Source organism: Zosterops lateralis, assembly GCF_965231275.1.
Source record: "Zosterops lateralis genome assembly, chromosome: 9".
NCBI lineage: Eukaryota > Metazoa > Chordata > Aves > Passeriformes > Zosteropidae > Zosterops > Zosterops lateralis.
The window spans coordinates 19,635,051-19,652,221 of NC_139769.1; the positions used below are offsets into that span (position 1 = coordinate 19,635,051).

The 17,171-nt window shown below is 36.8% G+C and overlaps 1 long non-coding RNA gene across 3 annotated transcripts in view; it reads left to right on the forward strand.

Annotated features, from left to right (window-relative positions):
* Positions 1 to 296: 296 nt before the first annotated feature.
* LOC310912938 overlaps positions 297 to 17,171 on the forward strand; it is a 96,983-nt gene continuing 80,108 nt past the window's right edge. For all 3 annotated transcript variants that reach the window (XR_014590747.1, XR_014590748.1, XR_014590749.1), the window contains exons 1-2: positions 297 to 606; positions 13,074 to 13,143. This is a non-coding gene — a long non-coding RNA (uncharacterized lncRNA). The remainder of the gene's footprint in view (positions 607 to 13,073; positions 13,144 to 17,171) is intronic.

The following is a 17,171-nucleotide window of genomic DNA, read 5'->3' on the forward strand; positions in this document are numbered from 1 at the left end:
TGATAAGTGAATTGAAGTTGAAATCTATATAAATGTTGATGGAAAACTAGTCTTTTATAATTAGGGAAGAAAAGCAATATTTAAGAAGATAAAACACAAAAAGAAAAAAGAACTCGGTGTGCCTGCATGTGACAGATGGAAAGTCTAAAGTTTCAAGGAATTGGATGTCACTCAGTTACTATCAATCCTCATTTCTCACTATCACACTGCAGAAAAATTAATTTTTAATTAATTTTAGTTAATTTTTTTAATTAATTCAGTTAATTTTTTCTGAGTTGCAGAGTCTTACTGTGCAGCCACACACTGACATCATTTCACATTGGCATTAGTGTACAATATTTGTAAAACAATCTTGTTGCTGGAAAACATTGCTTCAGTAGTCAAAGAGATGGAGTCATGTTCTGAATTTAATTTTGAAACACTGTATTGTTTCTTAGAGCAATTGCAGGCTGTATAGGTATTTTTGTGTTCAAAAATCAGGAATGTATTTACAGGAGGTGAATTGTTTTATCTTCCTCCAGACAAAGAAGAGACCCATATAATTTGAAGTTCACAAAGACAGCAATCAACAAACCAGCAGAATTATAGATGAAGAACTGTTCTCTGGTGAGTAAATTGAAGCTTTCATACTTTGGGCTTCTTGAGTGAAGATTCTGCGGCACATACCTCAAATAAGTAGAAATGACAAAGTATGAGAAATTTGTTGAAACCTCAAGGAATTGCTCTTACAAAAATAGTACTAAAAATGAAATATTTATTACTGTTTCACTACTTTAGCTAAAGTATTTTGTTCTACTGCAGACCTTTATTTCTCTTCTGGTTTGATCAATATTCTCACATTTTCCTGTCATTTTGACATCTAATACTATATTTTGTAGTTTCCTCCAACAATTTCTGTAGCTGATACCATGAAGCACTTTTGATTGCTAAAAAATCTCCTAATCCTTGACAAGCTTGTATCTGAACATCCCATTGGTGCTGTAGCTGCAGTTAAGTAATGTGGAGTGGCACTTTAGGCATTGACTTGTAGAGACCTCACTGTTTTCATCCATTCTGCTCACAGTCAGCAAAGAGATAAAGCCCATTTTTGCCAAATTGGATCAGTTATTGCTGGAGACTGTAATGTTGCTGGCATGAGAATGCTCCTTGGTGCAGCCCCTGGCCAAACAGCTGAGAGAGAATGGCAGCAGGCAGAACAGGATTCTTCCCACAGGGCTGAGCCCTTGGCGACAGCTGGTAATGCAAAGTACTTCCTGAGCTGAGTGCAGGGGTTCTAACACTGCTCCTTTGCTCTCCTGATATGCAGTCACCACTTTTCTGGAAAGCAAAGCTCAAGTATCTATAAATGATTGTGAAAATACTGAGCTTTGTTCCTGTGAATTTACTCTTTTTGGGGGGCTGACTGTGCCGAGGAATAAATAAAAAGGAAACTAGAATTTAGAATTTTTTTTCATAATTGTCTCTTAGGCTGTTTTACCGAGCCTTGATGTGTGACAAAGCTGAGTTTGTTTAATGGAGTAAATTGAAATAATCTGAAAATTATTTGGCAGATACGATATTTTATAGCTGAGAAATTATTTTAAGGATCTCTTGATAGTTGCAGAGAGAAAACCACATGCAAATTCCAGTGAGATTTCCATGCTTAAATCCTTCTGAACCAATATACTGTCAGTAGCAAGAAAATGATGGCTGCAAAAACTGTTGCCCAAGTGAAGACATTTTCCTAATTCTCCTTCAAAAGGAAACAAGGTTGGAGCTGCAGTGGTTTTCTAAAGCATACAGAACTTGTCTTAATGGATTAGCCACACTCTCTTGTGTGGCTTTTCTCCCTTGTAACTGTGCAGGAAAATGTGTTTGCTATGCAGAAGTGTTGAGTGACTGCCTCCTCCCCTAGGGAAAACCAAAAAAACTTTACAGCAAAGTAGATTTTTCTCCTTAGTAGTTGTAATGAACCACAGTGAGCTTGTCAGTAAAAATTATGTATGTATATATACACATACATATGTATATATAACATGCAGATATTTGTTGTTGTGTGTGTATAATATTTATATTTGCTATACATATGTATATGTTTAGTAAATGCATGTGTATTTATAAGTGTGTATAGTTATATATGCACATATATGAAATAGAAATCAGAAAGTGTTCTTTAAGCTCTGTGGAAGAAATAGAAGATAGTGCTATTGCCTCCAATATGTGTCTCGTGGGAAGTATCACTTAGCATGATAGCTGTTGGTTGGTAGTGACTCTTTTCAATGCTTGCTCACTTCTTCAGGCAAAGGTAAGACTGCTCTTAGAGCTATTAAATTCTTTAGATCTATTACTTTCTTTCCTCTGTTCTTTATATTCTGCCCTGTTTGTTGCCCCATCCAAAAAGCCTTTAGCTGGTACTTTCTGAATGCATTTGTGCTCAGTTGAAAGGGTTTTGTATTTCTCTGGCAGTGGTGCCTAAAATGAAGAGATCCAGCACACCTTGTGATTGAGCACTCTGCCAGCATAACAGATGGATGTGATTGCTGGCAGCCAAGAGCCCTTATGAAATATTGGTGTCAAATGGTTAGAGACAGCATTTTTAAATCAAAAGTACATGTTAGATGCTCTGGGTTTATGCACATGGCAGAGCATAGTCTAAATGAGTTGACTGAGTTATTTTAAATTTTAAACTATAATTCTTCAATGTACAGTTTGAGTGTTAGTTGCATAGCTTTCAGCTGTTATATTTCTGTGTCTTCAAGAGCTATATTTACTTTGCCCTAAAAAAATTGTGTTACGAATAAGTTCAAACGACTAATACCTGTGCTGGCTTCTTAGACCACGTTGTGTGTGATGTGATATGATATCAGTATCATGTCATATGTCATGATCCCTTTCATACATCTAGATCATGTGGAATTCATAGCAGACATTAGTTTACTTTTCTCTTTCAATATCACAGATTGTGCATTTTCTTTTATTTTAGGGAATTTAATTATGCTGAGGTAGGGTGACAATTTTGAAATATAACTGACTTACTACTCTTTTCCCTCCTTTTCTGTTCCACATGGAGAGAAAAAATTTACAGGTAGAAAATAGCGTCAGCTAGGTATTTAGGAGATCCCACTGGATGCTTGTCTGTATCCCTTAGTTCATAATTACCTTGGAAATGAACCAATTAAATTATGTTATACCAGACTCATTTTTATTAGGGTTTTTTGACCCAAAATCAAGTAAGTGCTTTAAAACATTTACCCTAATTAATAAAGAGTAGACTTCCTTTCTTGAAAATTATTTAGTTATCTTGTTGAGTATGAAATGCATACTCAAAATACTTGGGATCCTCTGGTTTGTTATACTGCACAGCATAATCCCATAAAACCAAGTTCTTGCCATATTTTTTAACATGTATTTCTGTTAATTTAATTGTAAGACAGCTTTCTGTATCAGAAGGTGAGGGGTGCAATGGTATGTGGAAACTTGTGGGGTGCAATTTACCATCACATAGTGTTCACGTCTAGATAAATGAAAGAGGGAATAGTTTCATGAAGAAATGGAAACAAGGTGTTCTAAAAAGAAGATTCACAGCTTATAAAATCACTGTAATGTGATATTAGCACATTAAATCCAATCCCATAAATCAATTTTAAGCTAAACACAGATAATTCTACTTTGTATTTAAAATTAATGTCTGAGGATATCTTTTAAAAACTGAGATAGTTTCATTTCAGAAACTATCAGTATTATCCTCTGAAGTCCAAAGCACTATTAAAGAGATAGGCAAGCCTGTAGATAGCAGGTTGAAGAGTCATTGAAAACAGGCAGTTCCATATTCTTATCATAAATGTGCCGAAATTACAATAGAGAATGTCATGAGGAATTTAATGGAATTTCCTTCGTCTTGAGGTTAAGAAGGCTTCTGAGTTTGCATTTATTCTGGTTCTCAAGCACACTTAAGATGCCTGGAGATAAGAAATCACAAGTACTTAAAACTGCATGAATATAAAGTACAAAGAGAGATAGAATAATTTATAATGCAGTGTTGATGTTTCTGATTTTAAAACACCATCATGTCAACTCCATTTTTTTCTCCACCATATTGAAAAGAAAATACATTTATTACTTCACAAGAGAGTTTTACTTTAATTCAAGCTTCATATTATGCTTTGCTTATTCTGCAGCTACTTAAATATTTTCATGCCAGATATGATAATTAAATTAAATACTGGATGAAAGTGACTAGTCAGCATTTGAAAATTAATAAATATTATGGTCATCCAAAGTGGCAGATTCTAAGATTACATAGTAGAAAAACCTCACCAATGTCCATGTGGTCATGTATATTTGTAAGATTCTTGTCTATTCTGTGAAGTAGGTCCAAATCTAGGATGTTTTTATATTAGACTTGAACCATAAAACCCCCAAATTTTTTTTAGTCATGTATTTGTTACTAGAGGCTCAGCCTATCTCTCTTCTTCAAATTTATAGAGAATTAGAGTTTGGCGTGGGAACAGGAGAGATCACCCTCAAACTGAGAAAGTGGTGACTATACATATCAGTGTGCTCATCTATACCCTGAAGGTACTGGGGAGGGCCATTACTGGCGAGAAAATTCATCCTGTGTTTCCAGGGCTGACTCCCACTACTGAGCATAGGCACTTGCACTGAGAACTATGATAAGGTATTGAATACTCCCAAAAGCCAGGGCAGCCTGTGACTGCACACTCCAGGAGCAGTATGCCTGCTGATGCAATTGTAAGAATCTTCCAGGAAGTCAAAGAAAGGATTTCGGAATAGTTCCTTGGCAAATGCCTTCAAAGGGGTTTTTGCAGTAAAACACCTCTACTGCATTTCAGCTCTCACTCTTTTCAGTGCTGGCCAATCTGCACACTATTTTCAGATGTACTGTCACAGCATATGCTCCCTCTCTGACTGAAATAATTTTATTTAATTTCTAGAAAAGCAGCAGAACAGAGCAGCTTGAAATGGTGTTCTTTTTGGAAGTGGCAGAGCAGTATGTCAGTGTTCTGTAGGATGCTTTCTCTAAAATGAAAGTAAAAGAGTTTAATTTTTCCCATCTCCCATAATAAAACACAGTTTGCTCAAGTTAGAAAATAATTTAGATTAGTTTATGAATTTTCTACATTGCTTTTAGGGGGTGGATGAAAATATTCTAATTCAAGTTGAAAGGTTGAAGCTGCATCAGCAGAGATTAAAATGCTGAGATGCATCTTTTAATCCATGGTACTGCCAGATGAAGTGAAGTAAGGAAGTGCTGGTGTAAATTCGTGCAGGGCAGTGCATGGGATATGGATGTAATTCAGAGTGAGCCATAGATTCCAAAGGTGCTGCCAGGCTCAGCAAAGGACTGATGCTGACAGGTAGTCCCAGCACTTAGGTCAGGGACTTCAGTGGCTGAGTGAGACATAGTAAAGGGAAGAAGAGATTCAGGCTATTGCCGCAGTTCCAAAAGTGCTGGTAAAGGCTAATTTTTTATTACTTGAAAGAGTGTCTGGAGTCGATTTAATATATAAACATTATATATATATATATATATATATATATATATATATATATATATATATATATGTCATAAGACATGAACTGCGAATACAAATGAGCTAGAATAAGGCATGAATTCAGAAAGAGGCTATTGACACTAACCTAAGACCTGAAGTTGGCATGTGCCACTAGAAACCTTTTACATTGAACTGAGGGAGTATCATTAACTGCGGATAAGTGATTAGAGCTGGGTTTTTGTTAAGGTTCAGGTGGCAGGGTCATTGAGTTGGAGAAAAGTTTACATATAAATGGCTTGATATTAATGATAAGGGGTCACTGGCTGGGACTGAGGATTGTAGAGGGAAAGGATGACATGTCCAGCTTGCCCAGCTTGATTGCTGGTGATAGCACTGACTACAGACTGCTGATGAGGCAGGTTGTGGGTGCTGGACACTGAAAGGCCACAAGGTACTTCACTACCTTTGGCAGTCATTCATCAAGGTGATGAATAGCTGTCCTACATAGGGCTGTGTATTCTTTGTAAAATGAAGAGACGACTGCTCAGACATACACACCATGCATAGCAGCCATTTTGGCAGTTACAGAAATTAAACACCTTAATTAAACTGTGATTCCCTACAGGTAATATTAAGTTAAACATTTTTTTAATCAGTAGGTTTGTAAAAATGAAAAGAGGCAAAAGGCTGTAGAGCTGGGTGCTGCTACAAAAAGGAGATTGTGAAAGTAAAGAAAATCTAATGAAACCAGAAGAGATAGAAATCAAAGATGACTGGGTTTGCTTCTTCCTATTTGAAACCACTTGCTTTTTAGGGCTCAAATTTTGTAAATCATATTAGCATCTGCTTAACCTTTATAACCTTAATAGTCCCTTTGATTTCAGTGTAGTTACATGGGTAAAGTTAGAGAAGTGCAAGAATCTGCAAAAATAAAATAAAGGTAGGCATGGTGATAATATATTTATACTCTTTCACCCAGTTATACTCTAATGCTGCATGTCAAAATCCAAATGAAATCACACACAGAACACCATGGTAGCAATAAGCATTCTAATTCTTAAGTTTCCCACTGGGATTTAAATTAGAATCTGATTTGCAGACATCAAGGCTACATTCTGAAGGCAAGTCAAGTCTTGCTGTAATTGCACTGGCTCTGATTTGTTTCCTAAGCCACCTATTTCTCTGGTTGTGCTTGTTTTAGTAAATAAAGCTTATGTTTCAGTGATCTGAAATCTTACAAAATATCCTCTGTATCTGTAAACATTTAGAACAAAGACAAATTAACTGTTTTGAAAAAACACAAGTACAGCAGGAGTAGAAATGTAATGTATAGATTGGACAGGGCTTTTTCATAGGGAAATCTATCACATATTTAGATGAGTTTTCCTGTAACTTAGTAACTACTTTTATGCACCACTATTTCAATGATTACTACATTTTTTTTTCCGCAAAGGCTGTATCTTCCCTTCTGGCCATTGCTGCACTTCCAGCTTCCATCAGTGAAAGCTCTGTCCTGTGTTCCAAATCTACTCTGCTTTAGCATTTACCAAAAGCTTGGCAGTGGCAGTAGTTCAGCAGGAGAGATCACTACTTGGCTCTCTAATATAATCACATTATGTTGGTTCCTTTCTGTGGTCCCTTCCTCTCAGCCTTTCTCATTTCCATTGAGACTTATTCCTAAAACAGTCACTGAAATGTGGGATGTTGTAAAATTCACTTTTAGATGGGAGTGAGAGGCACATCAGCTCCTTGAGCAGACAAAGGTGAGATCATGCCTTGCAGGGAGGTACTCAATCATCAGTAGCCTTCTGTCTGAGAGCTGGCTGGAGACACTCCTCAGACTGGGAAACCTCACAGTGCTTTGTGGCTTCTGAGGCCCTGAACTCTCTATGGCACTCTAAGAGATAATGCAATCCAGAACACTTGATCCCTACCTGCCCATGGTCTCCATCTCCTCCCCTCTCATTCTCATTTCCAGAGAAAAGAAGTCTGTGCATCAAGGTCAGACTGAGGTCACATCCTTCTCACTGGAAGCACCCCCAGTGTGCATCTGCAGGTCACTTTCTAACTGTTCCTGTCTTTGTTGGTAGGGGTTAAATCTCACTTTTCACCCTCTTGGGATTGATAGAAAACCTGAACTTTGTTCCAAGGAAACCAAGTTTTCCTGTCTTGATGTGATATGATAACTATGATAACTAATTGTGATATGAGAAATCCAGGTTAATTTTTCAGTTTTGACCAAAGATGTTCATGTTCTTGGCATGTGGTTCTTTAGGATGCCTTAACCATAATGATGGGATAGAGAAAAAGGAGCAAGGAAAAGGTTGAGGAATTGTTTAAATCTGTTGAAATTTTCCCTCAAATAGTGGTACATACCTCGTAGTGGTACAGTGAAAATTTAGAGGAACCAAACACAGGAAATTAACATTTTAGAAATGTTTCTAAGCATGTCTAATCCTTTCAGATCCCTTGGAATAGCATTATGAAAATGAATTCAAACTAGGAACAGCTTATGAAAATTAATTCAAGCTAGGCATATATGCGAAAAGCTGCTGAGCAATGCTACTGAAACTGAGTTACATTCAGGTATTCAGGTCTTTGGAGACCTGTACAGTGAGCAGCTGATGTTTCTTTCTGGTTTGAGTAACTTCAGCATTAAATTAAACTCCAGTGGAGATTTCAGGATAATTTGGGAACTGGGCTCTGAGTTTTCATGCAAATATGCATTTCTGTGATTGCTTTTCTTGAACCTTGCCCCAGTTTTTTCATGTATCCTTTTCTAATGCAGTGTGTCCTGTGACTCAAATTTGGAAGACTATTCCAAATAAAATAATAATTTAAAAAAAATTTAGTAATATCAGTGCCAGTAAGGTCAGTGGGATCCACACTGTTCTGGGTAGTATTTTAGAGTAATTTTCACTGTAATTTTGTTCATAATACTGTGAAATTTATGAGAGTTCTGTTTTTAGCTTCATTGGGTGGTAAACCTCAGCCCATAACCCTCTACCTCAGCTTTGGTAAAGATACCTGAATGCAAATAATTCCTGCAGCTGCAGTTATGTGTTGAACGTTTTATTGCATCTTTATTTGAAAAAGAAATAGAGATTTTTAAAATCATACTGTTAAGTTAATTAAAAATAATGCAAAGAGTTGTCCTACCACATTGATTTTGAAGAAGAAAACAAAATATGCTGATTAGTACTGAATAACGGATAAGAAAGAGTCAATAACACACATCTCCCTGCTCATTTTTAATGCTTAAGACTAAGCCTTAGATTGTAGCTTTTCTCTTGAAGATCTCCTGGAGAATGTTTGCTGAGAAAATTAAATTCTTGCCTTCTCCTACGGGCCTCTTTCTTTTATCAGTATGGGGAAGAGTTTGGGGACTAACTTATGCCCACATCTTCACTGGGGAAATACTATATCACAACTGGACTGGTCAGAACTGATGCCCATGTTAAGTTAGACCAATTAAACAGCAAAATATGAATCTGTCAGATTATACTTTCTTTTAATTTGTGTCATGTCATTGTGTGGGATTAACACTGATGATTCTCTGCTACTGTGTTTCTTTATGGTAAAATGTGGTCTTTCTAAGCACATCTAAAAGAAATGCCTGTACATTCCAATCTAATTAAAAGCAACAGTTCTCCTAAGTAGGAAATATTCCTATCGAAGACCTAACTATTTTGCTACTTTTGAAGAGTTCTTCTCTGAAACATTGACTTCAGCAGGGTGTATTTCGAATTTTCAATGTGATTCATGATATGTTGTATATGTCATAGGTTGGTAATATGGTAATATTTCTCAGACTGCTGTTTAGATGCTTCCATTGAGTGATGTGAATTGATGTCTAATTCCAACACTTGATAACATTGTTCAGTCATTATTTAGTGCTGTGAGATGTGGAGAACAAGCTGATTTATGTGAAGGAGAGGCCTGTGGCATTAAGTACATTTTAAGCAGAGCTTAAGTCTTATGCTGGACTGAAGCATGTGAATGGATATCATATTGAAAGAATGCAATCATTACAAAAAAAAGGAACATTTTTCATGCTAGAAAGTCTTTAATCAAGTCTCACTAACTTGAAATTTATTAAGACTCTGGAGGTTAGGGAACTTTTTCAGAAGATTAAGAGCTGGTGAGGGGACAAATATTTTATAACATATGTATTGAAAAAACTCTTAGTTTGGAGAGCTGCAATAATTATAGCAGGAATTTAGTTTTATACAGTTTAGGAAAGTTGGTCTTTGGAACTGTGTTGGTATATACCAATTTCTTCGACAATGCTATCTGTAGTTTGTAAGTTTAATGATGCTATTAGAAAATAAATTCTATTATTCCTATTGGAAGTGTGACACCATGCGCGACACTTTAAAGTCAGTTCATATCCATGTGATCATGTGGGACAGAACAGGAGGAGATCCGGGAATGGCACCAGGTCTGAGAGAGGGAGAGGGAGTACCAGGCTGTCCATGAGCCTGCTTGCAGCAGCCAGCTGAACAGAGCACAGCTGCAATGTGCTGTATCCATCACCTTCCTTCTTATCACTTCCTTTGGGCTTTCTTATCTTCTAGAGCACCTGTACTTTAAACACAGGCTCCTGCCAGCCTGTTTGCCTCTTGCTGTACTGATTCAGGGCACCTCCCAGTAGCTGTTTGCTAGTCATTAGGATGAATCCCCATGGTAGTAACTGGGAGCCAGGTAAAGACTGGGAGCCTGGAAGGTGAAGCTGACCTTAAGTTCCCTCCGTTTTTACATAGCAAACGAAAGGAAGCAAAATAAAGGAAGCTTTTAAAGCACCCCAATAGCCATTTTCATCTCTGTGACCAGATGAGATCCTCAGTATCTGTGCCCTGCACCAGTGACCAGTCTGCACATCTGGGGATGCACTCAGAGCTCCTCACTGAGAGAATTCAGTGTGGCCTCAAGGGAATGAATTGAGAAAGTCACAGCTTCAATTCTCACTGTTTTAATGAGGTTAGTGATAGACTTTGAAAGAGATCATTTGATTGATTTCTTGGCAAGCAGCAATTACAGAATTCCTCATTAGGATGACTCTTTAAGTCTCTCCTAAATTATGATGATCAAACAGCCTAAACCTGACCAGGACTAAGAAGAAAAGAAATCAACTAACAAAAGAGTTTTTTTCAGGGCAGAATAAAGTCAGCAATTTAGAATATACACTTGATTTATATATAGGTAATGTTAGTTCTTATTCCTACATTGTTTAGGTCCACGATTTTTGTTGTTGCATTTCCAGTACAGCAAACGTAAAGTTTTTTTAAAGTATTTTTTGTTTTAACAAGGTGATGAGAGGATGGATTTTGGTAGAGTTACAAAGCATGGGATAAAATAAGACCCAAACAAGATCTTAAATTAGGTTTTTCTCTCTTTCTCCCCATTTCACATTAAAATAAATATACATTAGAAGAAACAAAGTATACCTGGGTAATTTCAGTTATTTGCATTCCCCTGAACACTTAATACTCCACCATAGCACTGCAATCTAAGAGCTGAAAATGCTATCCGTAGTGTTGGAAGTCATCCACTAGCCCATTAAAAACATAAACCTGTGAAAATTGGGACATCTCAGCTATTTGGAAGTTTGCAACATGTGCAAATATTACTCTGGGTCTCCCTTGCTTGCCTGTGGGCAATTTGTGGAAGTTGCACATGGTTGATTGTCTATTTTATTCAAGTGGGTTGTCTCTCTATGGGGATGCAAAACTGCCAGTGCCAGATCTATAATTTGAATGCTCACAAAAATATTGTAAACACATACTTTCTGCTGCATTTAGCCACCACTTAGGGTACAGAAGTGGAATCCTGAGGTAAAGTAATTCTAAAAATCTTATGCAAATAATTTCTATTGTTAATTTAAACTTTATTGGACTGCTGTTCCTGTCCGCAGGCTGAATGGCTACCGAAATGTATAAAGGTCATGCAAGCAGAATTCAATCATCACTGCATCTCTGTCTTATACTCTCACCTAAGGATACATTCCTTCCTCATTTCCCCGTTGTTAAAAACAATGCCAGGCTGAATGCATCTGTGGATTTCACCCTACTGCCTTCCAACTGTAAATGACTAATGCCTGCTGGCTACATTACAACTGCAGTCCCACACAGTTCATGAATATTCATTGAAAGAGCAAGATTATTCATGGGAAGTAAACACAGAGAAGAGGTAAACTTAATATAAAAATCAAAACACCCAAGTGAAATTTCAGTGTTTTGTGTGCCAACACAACTACCATGGAAACTTTGTTACTTTATTTTAAAAATATTCATCATTGTTTCCTTTTCAGTTAAAATAGTCTTGTTTTCTAAAGGCACAATTTTTAGGACATATAAAGCATTTGGCTGGGAGACCATTTGGGGCTGAGGGAGAAGAGTTGAAGTTTATGCATAGTGAACTTTTAGAATACTTCTCTACTAGAAACAATTCCCAGTGTGAAGTAAAGACATTTAAGTGGAATATGGGTTTTTCATTTGCCTTTTTTTTTTTTTTTAATTCTCTTGGTGGTTCTCTCTTAGAAGGTACTATCTAACTGATCTGTTTGATTTCATATAAAGAGTAGCAAAAATATCAGAACAAAAATGTCACCATGTGGATTTTCAGAAAGGACAGAGTAGATAAAAGAAGAGGTATTGTGTATTTAAAAAACTAGATTGCATGCTGTTTTTCTGGTGTATCGTTCTAAACTGATTCCATTTCTAGCTTTGGATTCCCCCAAGGGACAAATTCCTGTAGAATTTTTCTTTTACTCTGTAAGCTCTCACAGGACAGTAGATGTGTGGGTCAGAGATAATTGTTTCCAAATTTACAATTCATGGTTCACATTAATTGGTTCTTCAAATGCCCTTGTTTAAATATTCAGTAGAAGAACAAGAGTCCTTATTAGGTAGACATTATTTACAAAAAGATGCAACAATTTTGTTATATTTTTGAGCTTTTTGTTATTCTCTTCTTTGAGTCCCCTGCTGTTCTTTTATGCCTGCCTAAAATCATGATAAAATATGGCAGGTACTATTAGTATTTCAGCAGGTAATGTGACTGCTACCTCAACAGCTAAAAATGTACCAATCTCTGAAGGGTTTAAAAGCTGTTCTGAAATGGAATTAATGCTGTAGATCTCTATTGTATTTTTATAATTACAGATTAAATTCAAGGGGAAAAAAACTATTAGGAAATAGAACTTCATATATTTCAGAGGAGGAGGGCACAGCTCTCCTGTGGCATTGACCCCATTTTGATTACAGCTGGCCAGCAGACACCAGGAAAGCTGAGATAGTCCATCAGCTCTGTTCTGTAGAACTGAGGCTGACTGTATAGCATTTAATTCCCCTTACTGGTAAAAAGAGGAAATTCACAGAATTGAAGTTATGCTTATAGCCTTAGCTGTATGTTCAATTTGTTCAGGACTAGAAAGTTGGTAGAATGGGACTTTATATTAATTATTTACCTTTTGAGAATGTGGGGCACTTCAGGGACAACTCAGTTTAGTGGAAACTCAGCTCTTCCCTCCCACTTGTAAACTTTGAGGACGTAAGCTATGGTTTTATTCTGTTTTAGGAGCAAAAAGGGTGTTAATCCATGGCTTATGCTGCTCATCTCTACCCTAGTACACCTCAGCAGAGAAGTGGTAAGTGGTTGCTTGATAATAAACAGTTTAATGGATGAGGTTTGGGGGGGGGGTGGGGGGGGGGTGTGGATGCAGTGGAGTATTGGTGTTTGTTGTTTTTTTCCTTAATCAACACTTAAGAATCATACAGGATCAAAGACAAGCTTTTTCTAACTAATCCTTCCCATGATCCTTTTGAAATTGAACTGTTTGAAGTATTTGTGTATTTTATAAAAAATCAGTGTGGGCATATTTTGAAGTCTTACTTTTTTTTCTTATCTGTATTAATCTTTGTACATTCAGTAACTCCTAAAATGTGAAATGCTAATATGCAGCTAATTCGAAATGGATCTTCCTATCTCTTCTTACTAATATAAACAAGACAATTCAATTTGGTTTTGTCAGTCTCTTACATAACCTCAATCATTTGTTCTACTGTTTTGAAGTACTTATTTTTCTCAGTGACATTCAAGAAGAAAAGATAGGTCTTTCCACGCTTCACTGCACAGCTCTTAGGTTTATCTTCATATTTTTGATGGACAGTTACTATATTTTATTGATCCACACTCCACGGTTGCCATTAAGCATATCTGGAACTGGAATACTTTGTCCTCTAAAATAGAGAAAGTTTAGTTTTAAAAGTTATTTTTCCAGTCCATTTACAGATGTGGAGTTTCTTAATACAAGCATATTCTTTTCCATTTTTAGTGAAAATTAAACCAGTGGATGCTACACTATTGCTTTTCTTCTGTAGAGAAACAGGCTGTCACCAGAGGGTAGTTAAATAGTATTTTTCTGGCTGACTGTGATTGCAAGAAAAATTGAGATATTCAGCAAATCTTGCAGTGGTGTTAACTTAAATTTTGGTTCTGATCAAAACATCTAAATATTGGCATCATTACAAATTTTCACACTCAGAAGAGCTAATCATGCTACCCTTTGTAACTGAGCATATACTGGGCACTGACTGCGAATGACTGTGCCAAAGTGTAATTAGAACACCAACTGAGCTGCAGAACTGCAGGAATTTCTCTTTCAAGTGGGAAAAAGGTTCCATGTCTTCAGTAATTTTCCTGCAAGCCACAGCATTAAAGGGTTTTCTTAATTTGCTACTATGTCACCACTGCTGTGTTTTAGAAGATTTTAAGAACTATTTGTTAAACAACTTGAATGCAAAATCCATCTCTTTTACTTTTCTATATGTTCACCTTGGCATATTGCTGGGCTTTTTTGTTTGTTCAGAATATTTGCAAGACATCATATAAGCATTTCTTGCTTTCTTTTCAAAATCTTGAAAGGCTCAAAATCTGAGTAATTAATCACTGTAATTTATTTGCAATTGCAATCCTAAGCCATTGCCATGGTTTGAACTGAAGGCTGTGAGATGTAGGTTGTTCCCTCTTCAGAAATCTCCTTCCTTTGCACTGAATTTCTGGAACAAGATTAAATAAAGCAATATATCTTATTTTGTTTCAATCCTCACCGTTCCCTTCTTGAAATAAATTGCTCTTGTTAACCTTAGGTTCATTTCCTTCTCTTCCTGGCTTGTCTTTTTTAATATTCATTCTCAAGTGTAGCTAAAAAAATAAATGAAACAAACGGAAGTAATACTATAACTATGTGCTGATTCCTGATGCAGTTTTCATCGTGCTAATAGTAATTATTCATGTCAAATCACGTGCTGCATAGTTGGTTTCATCCTCACTATTAATAAAGGGCTCTGTTTTGCAAGTAATTCTGAACAATTAAAAATAGTAATTTTTTGAAATTGAAATGAAGAAAAAGAAATATTCTAATGTTCTCTGCAGATAATTAATTTATGTGAGACATAGTCACTAGGTAAAACTTGTATGGATTTTTGTAAGTGGAGTTAAAGGCAAAATTATTATTCATCTCTATTAAGCTCTCAAATGAACAAATTGCTATAGAAGTGCTATTCTTCTAAAATTGAAATAAGTGTATGTCTACTTTTGTAAGTGGTTAGTAGTCATTTTGATACTGAAAGGCACTCTAATTTCGTAGGGAAATTCACTCTGTTAAAACACATTGAAATTCACATTGTTAAAACAGCACTATGAGTTCTTCATATCTAACAAACGTTTCCTCACACAGCTCCCAATAGTGTGGGTATTTCTGTTCTGTATGACAGTGGTTTAAAGGAACACATCAGGATTGATGCTTCACCTCCCTCTGAAATGAGAAAGCCAAAAAATTAATACAAAGTCTAGCAAGCTGAATGTCTAAGATGCTAAAGAGAATCCCATTAACAGTTTCTTTTCATAGATGCATAGAAATAGTATCAAGGGTTTTGTCTGAGATTTATCTGGATATCTTTACTATCAATTATAGAAATAAATACACAATAAAAATCTTCACATTATGAAATGGTTGTCCCCAAAAATGTGCTTTTAACAAAACATGTCTACCATGAAGAATGGTGTAAATGCTTATGCTTTGGTGAATGCTGTGGAAGAGTACAGACTATTGTTTTGTGTAGAAATTTTCCGTGGATGGCAGGCATAAGGAACTTTGCACACCTGAGATGTTCTAGAAACACGTGGCTTTATTATTACAAGGATTGTGGGTAAAGCGGGCCTGCTCCCAGCCACCAGCCTCGGCTGGAGCAAAGCCCTAAAGAGAGAATGAGGGGAGAGAGAGATAGAAGAGAGCTAAGGGGTAAAAACGGGGTAGGAGCAGGGAAAAACGTGGGGAGAAAACAGGAGCAAGTGAGGTGAGAGAGAGGAGAGGGTATGGGCTAAGAGAAGAGAGGTAAGGGAAGAGGGGTGAGAGGACCAGAGAAGAGAGTAGGAGAGCCAGGAGAAGAGAGCAATCCTCTTGTCACAATACATTATATCTCTTTCTATGTTGCATATTTTAATTTACAGTGACCAATCGGTGTGAGATACAAAACCAACAAACTTTGCATGCAGCCTATAAGAACTACTACATTACCATGTCATTTTATATTCTAAACTCTATAGACTTCTTTCTTATGCACTTGTTCCCGGATGTCTGTGCCAAGGTGGAAAGGCAACATTCTTGTCTTTTGTTTTCCTGTCTTCAGCTAATCACCATCTTCCTGCCTGCCATGCACACATCTCGAAACTGGCTTTCATTTCTATTTCACTCACAGGTTTTATATCTGCAGTATTTCTTACCATGCAGTCATATTCATAAGTCCTTCCTGTCCCATCTTTTCCAACAGTTTTGGATATGGGAGGTTTGTAGAGTTGTAACATCACCTTTAACTGGCCAAGATTGTTCCAAGAGGAAAGAAGAGTTTATTCCTCACCACTAGTGTTTAGTAGTTATTCACCAGTCTTAAGGAATGGCAGCTAAAAGTAGAAACATCAGGGGACAGTAATAGAAGGGTCTGCCTTTTTGAGCTGCTGGACATTGATGGCACTGAAGTTACTGGGGAAATACCCTGCAATTTTCTTTGGGAGTAGATCTTATCTGGTTTTGAAAGTTTGGAGTAAAGGCATCAAAATAATGGGTGCTTTTGAGGGCAATGACTGTGATGGTGCAGTCAGGAGAGCTCTACCTCCCATGCACTCTGTCTGACAAGGAGCTCCCAACACGGGAAATGCTGTGGGGACAGCAGAGACTGCAGCTGCATGGAGACTAAAAGGTTACTTAAGTCCTGGTCTAAGGCCTTGGACTATGCCTAGCCCTGTACATGTGCAATAAAAAAACAAATTATAAGTGCTCTTCACCACAGCCTTCTGATTTGTCTGCCTATCTTTTAATTTTCTCTGTATCTCCTGTATTTCCCCTGTCCCTGCCAAGCTTTATTGCTTACATAGTCGATTCAGTACATCAAATATTAAAGGTAAAGCCTGAGATAAATAAAATAATTCATGCTATATGTCTTGGCTTGGCATCAATATCCGGCTAAAGAATACTGTTCTGAGAACTTTTTTGCCATCAGTTGATGAAGCTGCTGTGTGCAGCAGGGCCTTGATGGGTTAGATTGCTTTATGTGAGGTGGAGGCTTTTTGATTCCAGACCCAGAAAAAATCACCCCAATTTCAACTCCATCTAAAACA